Source organism: Hylobates moloch, unplaced genomic scaffold (assembly GCF_009828535.3).
Source record: "Hylobates moloch isolate HMO894 unplaced genomic scaffold, HMol_V3 SCAFFOLD_15, whole genome shotgun sequence".
Lineage (NCBI taxonomy): Eukaryota > Metazoa > Chordata > Mammalia > Primates > Hylobatidae > Hylobates > Hylobates moloch.
In genome coordinates, this window is record NW_026652290.1 from 94,689,986 (window position 1) to 94,696,489 (window position 6,504).

The window sequence follows — 6,504 nt, forward strand, 5'->3', positions numbered from 1 at the left end:
CAACAAACATCATGAGACACCTGCTAGGTCCTCCAACAAACATCATGGGACACCTGCTACGTGCCCAGCTCTGTGCTGGGCGCTGGGGACAGAAACAGTTAAAACGCGGTCCCTGCTGTCGGGGAGCTCACGGTCTACCGGGGAGACAGACAAGTCCACGCGGTTACAACAAGCTCAAGCTGTGCTGCCACAGCTCCCAGCAGAGGCACCAAGCAGCACACAAGCCAGCCTCGCCAGCATGGAACACCTGACCGAGTGATCTCAGGTCACTTCTTTTCTAAATAACTGCTTTTTTTAAAGAAGACAGAGAGAGATAAGAGTTTTCGTGGTTTGTTTGTTTGAGACAGGGTCTTACTCTGTCACCCAGCCTGGAGTGCAGTGGTGCAATCACAGCTCACTGCAGCCTCAACTTCCTGGGCTCAGGTGATCCTCCCACCTCAGCCTCCTGAGTAGCTGAAACCACAGGTTTGCGCCACCACACCTGGCTAATGTTTTTGTATTTTTTTTTTTTTTTTTTTTTGTAGACACGGGGTTTCACCATGTTGCACAGGCTGGTCTCAAACTCCTGGGCTTAAGCAATCGCCCCACCTTGGCCTCCCAAGCCGCTAGGATTACAGGTGTGAACTACTGCACCCTACAAGATTGGAATTTTTTTTTTTTTTTTTTGAGACGGAGTCTTACTCTATCGCCCAGGCTGGAGTGCAGTGGCGCCATCTCGGTTCACTGCAAGCTCCGCCTGCTGGGTTCACGCCATTCTCCTGCCTCAGCCTCCCAAGTAGCTGGGACTACAGGCGCCCACCACCACACCTGGCTAATTTTTTTTGTATTTTTTTAGTTGAGACGTGGTTTCACCGTGTTAGCCAGGATGGTCTCGATCTCCTGCCCTCATGATCCGCCCACCTCGGCCTCCCAAAGTGCTGTGATTACGGGTGTGAGCCACCGCGCCCGGCCAAAATTGAGATTTTTTAAAAGCCACATTCTCTGAAAACAACCCAAATGTCTGTTAACTGATAGATAAATGTGGTATAACAATAGGATAGAATATGACTTGGCCATGAAAAGAAACGAGGCTCTGACCCAGGCCACAGCATGGATGAACCTTGAGGACGCCACGCTCAGCTGACAGAAGTGAGACACAAAAGGCCACACAGTGTGTGATTCCATTTCTATGAAATGTCCAGGATAGGCCCATCCAGAGAGACAGAAGGTGGATCCATGGTTGCCTGAGGCTTGGCGGGAGAAGAGAACTGGGGGGATACCTAGCAGGTAGAGGATTCCTTTGTGGAGTGTTGAGAATATCCTGGGCCAGGCACAGTGGCTCACGCCTGTAATCCCAGCTCTTTGGGAGGCCAAGGCGGGCGGATCATAAGGTCAGGAGATGGAGACCATACTGGCTAACACGGTGAAACCCCGTCTCTACTAAAAAATACAAAAAATTAGCCAGGCGTGATGGTGGGCACCTGTAGTCCCAGCTACTTGGGAGGCTGCGGCAGGAGAATGGTGTGAACCCGGGAGGTGGAGCTTGCAGTGAACCGAGTTCGCACCGCTGCACTCCAGCCTGGGCAACAGAGCGAAGACTCTGTCTCAAAAAAAAGAAAATATCCTGGAATTAGCAGGAATGGTACACTGAGAATGTACTAGAAGCTACTGCATGGTATACTCTTAAATGATTAAAATGGTAAAGTTATCTCAATGGAAAAAAAAATAGTAAAACAGGCCGGGCGTGGTGGCTCACGCCTGTAATCTCAGCACTTTGGGAGGCTGAGGCAGGTGGATCACCTGAGGTCAGGAGTTCGAGACCAGCCTGGCCAAGATGGCCAAACCATCTCTACTAAAAATACAAAAATTAGCCAGGCCTGGTGGCAGGCGCCTGTAGTCCCAGCTACTCAGGAGGCTGAGGCACAAGAATCACTTGAACCTGAGAGGCAGAGATTGCAGTGAGCTGAAATCACACCACTGCACTCCAGCCTGGGTAACAGAGACTCTGTCTCAAAAAAAAAAAAAAAAAAAAAGGGCTGGGCACAGTGGCTCACGCCTGTAATCCCAACATTTTGGGAGGCCAAGGCAGGCAGATCACGAGGTCAGGAGATCAAGACCATCCTGGCTAACACAGTGAAACTCCATCTCTACTAAAAACACAAAAAATTAGCTGGGCGTGGTTGCGGGTGCCTGTAGTCCCAGCTACTCTGAGGACTGAGGCAGGAGAATGGCGTGAACCTGGGAGGTGGAGCTTGCAGTGAGCCGAGATCGCGCCACTGCACTCCAGCCTAGGCGACAGAGCGAGACTCCATCTCAAAAAAAAAAAAAAAAATCATGAAACAAAAAGCCCCGTTCTCCTGGTGTGATGACCAAGATGGCATGTGACAGGCTGGAGTGGGGCACGCATGGTGTCCAGGAGAGAGCAAGGTGGAGGAGATAAGGGTGTGAGAACGGGTGAGAGGCATGTCATGGGGCTCGCGGGCGATGAGGCCAGGAAGGACAGGCAGAGTGAGGCCCACGTTTGTGACCGAGTGTTGTGGCCGGGCAAGAGGGAGCAGGGAGTACACGGTGCAAGGCTGGGCGGATGCTGCAGGCGAAGCCAGCGTTTGAGTAGAAATGCCCGGACAGAATGGAAGCATAGGCTGAGGAATGTGGGCATCAGCGCTGGTCAGGAGAGGGGGCCAGGAGGAGGGAAGCACGGGAGGGAACCTCGGCCCTTCCTCAGTTTCCCGGCTCCCTCTAGGCTTACCCTGTTCCTCCCCCGCCGGGAGGAGAGGCTGGGAGCCTACAGTAGGCGCACACCAGCCTCCGCGCGCACAGATGCAGGCTAGCGGCCCCCAATCAGCACACAAGGAAAACGAGAACCGGGTGTGCTGACGCCCTCGCTGCTCGGCCCGAGCACGTTTTGTCTCCCTTGCGTCTTCGTGGCCCAAGCGACAGGGCCCTGTCTGTGTAATTTTTGACAAGATTAAAAAGGGTAATACTAAGTAGGTCAGGCCCCAAACGGAGAACGCTGAGAGTAATACCGCTCTGGCGGCCAATCTCGATCCGCCTCTCCACAGAGCCTTTGGGGAAGGGCTCGCGCCCCTGGGGTTTCTCCTTGGAGCATCCCTGGTAAGGAGACAAGGGCTGGGGGTGGGGAGTAGCAGCTCAGAGAATGAGGAGCCCCAGGCTCCTTCCTGGTCGCTGCCTCCACCCAGCCCTGCCCCTGACCCAGCCCTGATGCCCCAGGATCTTCCACAGGAGGAGGTGGTGAGTGCCACGAACCTAGGAGCCACCGTCAGTTACAGGACTTATCAATGCCTCATGTAACTGGTGGGCATGACCAGCCTGATTCTGCAGATGAGGAAAAAAGGCAGAGAGAGGTCAAGTAACAGCTCAGAATCACACAGTGAGTAACTGCAGACCTGAGATGAAAGCACGAGGAGGCCTTGGTGTCAAAGCCTGGGTTGCAGCCACTCCTCATTAAAAATCTTTCCTTTAGTAGGGCCCATGGTTTACTCCTATAATCCTGGCAAATTGGGAGGCCAAGGAAGGAGGATCACTTGAGCCCAGGAATTCAAGACCAGCCTAGGCAACAAAGTGTTGCCTGTCTCTATGGAAAAAAAATAATGGCCGGGCACGGTGGCTCATGCCTATAATCCCAGCACTTGGGGAGGCCAATGGGGCGGATCATAAGGTCAGGCGTTTGAGACCAGCCTGGCCAATATGGTGAAACCCCATCTCTACTAATAATACAAAAATTAGCTGGGTGCAGTGACGCGTGCCTGTAGTCCCAGCTACTTGGGAGGCTGAGGCAACAGAATTGCTTGAACCCAGGAGACGGAGGGTGCAGTGAGCCGAGATGGTGCCACTGCACTCCAGCCTGGGCGACAGAGCGAGACTCCATCTCAAAAAAAAAAGAAAAGAAAGAAAGAAATAACAAGGCCGGGGCACAGTGAGCCACACCTGTAATTCCAGCACTTTGGGAGGCTGAGGCAGGTGGATCACTTGAGGTCAGGACGCTGTCTCTAGTAAAAATACAAAAATCATCCAGGCGTGGTGGTGGGCACCCATAATCCCAGCTACTCGGGAGGCTGAGGCAGGAGAATGGCGCGAACCCGGGAGGTGGAGATTGCAGTGAGCCAAGATCGCGCCATTGCACTCCAGCCTGGGCGACAGAGCGAGACTCCGTCTCAAAAAAAAAAAAAAAAAAAGGCCAAAGCCAGCCAACTTCCAGTACCCCCAGCTGAGAGTAAGGGGAACAGCTCATTTCTGTAGCTGTCTTGGAGGATCAGGGCGGGGGGTGTGACTAAATTGGAAAAGGGAAGGTCAAATCCAGCTTTGCCTCCCTGTTCCCAAATATCCCCTCCACCATCTAGTGAGCCCTTCCTAAGTGTCAATGTGCAATTTCTCACTGGACTCTCCCACGAACCTGCTGAGAGGCCAGCACTACCAAATCCTCTGTTTTAGATGAGGAAACTGAGGGCCGGGCACGGTGGCTCATGCCTGTAATCCCAGCACTTTGGGAGGCCGAGGAAGGAGGATCGCCTGAGGTCAAGAGTTCGAGAGCAGCCTGGCCAACATAGTGACTTCTCTACTAAAAAATACAAAAATTGGCCGGACGCAGTGGCTCACGCCTGCAATCCCAGCACTTTGGGAGGCCGAGGCGGGCGGATCACAAGGTCAGGAGATTGAGACCATCCTGGCTGACACGGTGAAACCCCGTCTCTACTGAAAATACAAAAAATTAAAGCCGGGCGCGGTGGCTCAAGCCTGTAATCCCAGCACTTTGGGAGGCCGAGGCGGGCAGATCACGAGGTCAGGAGATCGAGACCATCCTGGCTAACATGGTGAAATCCCATCTCTACTAAAAATATAAAAAATTAGCCAGGCGTGGATGGGCGCGGTGGCTCACGCTTGTAATCCCAGCACTTTGGGAGGCCGAGGCGGGTGGATCACGAGGTCAGGAGATCGAGACCACAGTGAAACCCCGTCTCTACTAAAAATACAAAAAAAAGATTAGTCGGGGCGTGGTGGCGGGCGCCTGTAGTCCCAGCTACTCGGAGAGGCTGAGGCAGGAGAATGGCGTGAACTCGAGGCGGAGCTTGCAGTGAGCCGGGAGATTGCGCCACTGCACTCCAGCCTGGTACAGAGCGAGACTCCGTCTCAAAAAAAAAAAAAAAAAAAGAAAAATTAGCCAGGCGTGGTGGCGGGTGCCTATAGTCCCAGCTACTCGGGAGGCTGAGGCAAGAGAATGGCGTCAACCCAGGAGGTGGAGGTTGCAGTGAGCTGAGATCGCGCCACTGCACTCCAGCCTGGGCGACAGAGTGAGACTCCGTCTCAAAAAACAAACAAACAAACAAAAATTAGCCAGGTTTGGTGGTGGATGCCTGTAATCCCAGCTACTAGGGAGACCAAGGCAGGAGAATAGCTTGAACCCAGGAGGTGGAGGTTGCAGTGAGCCAAGATCATGCCACTGCACTCCAGCCTGGGCAAGAGAGTGAGACTCAGTCTAAAAAAATAAAATAAAATAAAGAATAAGGAAACTGAGGCTCACAGAGGGGATGTCAATGGTCAAGATTTGCAGTGAGCACAGGGCAGAGCCAAGCCTGGCTCCCAGGCCCACCCGCTCATACAACACGCTCTTGGCCCCAGCTCCCACTTTTTTTTTTTTTTTTGAGACGGAGTCTCACTGTATCCCCCAGGCTGGAGTACCATGGCACAATCTCAGCCCACTGCAACCTCCACCTCCGAGGTTCAAGTAATTGCCCTGCCTCAGCCTCCCGAGTAGCTGGGATCACAGGCACCCACCACCATGCCCAGCTAATTTTTGCATTTTTAGTAGAGATGGGGTTTCACCACGTTGGCCAGGATGATCTCAAACTCCTGACCTCAGGTGATCCACCTGCCTTGGCCTCCCAAAGTGCTGGGATTACAGGTGTGAGCCACTACGCCTCCCAATTCCCACTTCTAAGAGGTTATTCCCCGGGGCTCCCATCCTCCAGGGCCTGCCCTGGCTTGTACCAGCCAAAAGGAAAAGAATGCCAGCCTGGGAGCTGGGGGGCCAGGGAGTCAGGGGATCTGGGAGTCGGGGGGCCTGCGAGCTGGGGGCCCTGGTTTCTAACCCCAGCTCAGCTCTGTTGCTCACAAGCTTGAGAACCCTGGACACGTCTCTCCACCTCTTCATCTACCAAGCAACAAGGATGTATTAGGTGGGATCCTTCTAGGTCAAATGTCTCGAGACATTTGGGTCATCAAGATTACCGGTGGGCGCTCCTGGCATGGAGTGAGCAGGGGCCAGGGATGCTGCTCAACACCCTGCAATGCCCAGGACAGACCCTATGCCAGAGAATGACCTGGCCCCAACTGTCACTGCTATACTCTGTTATAAGGTACTGACGCTGAGAAACCGTGGCCTAGGTCTACAAGGCCTCAGACACCAGCTGGGTCCCTCTGGGCATCTAAGCAAACCTTTTTTTTTTTTAAATTATTATTATACTTTAGGTTTTAGGGTACATGTGCACAATGTGCAGGTTTGTCACA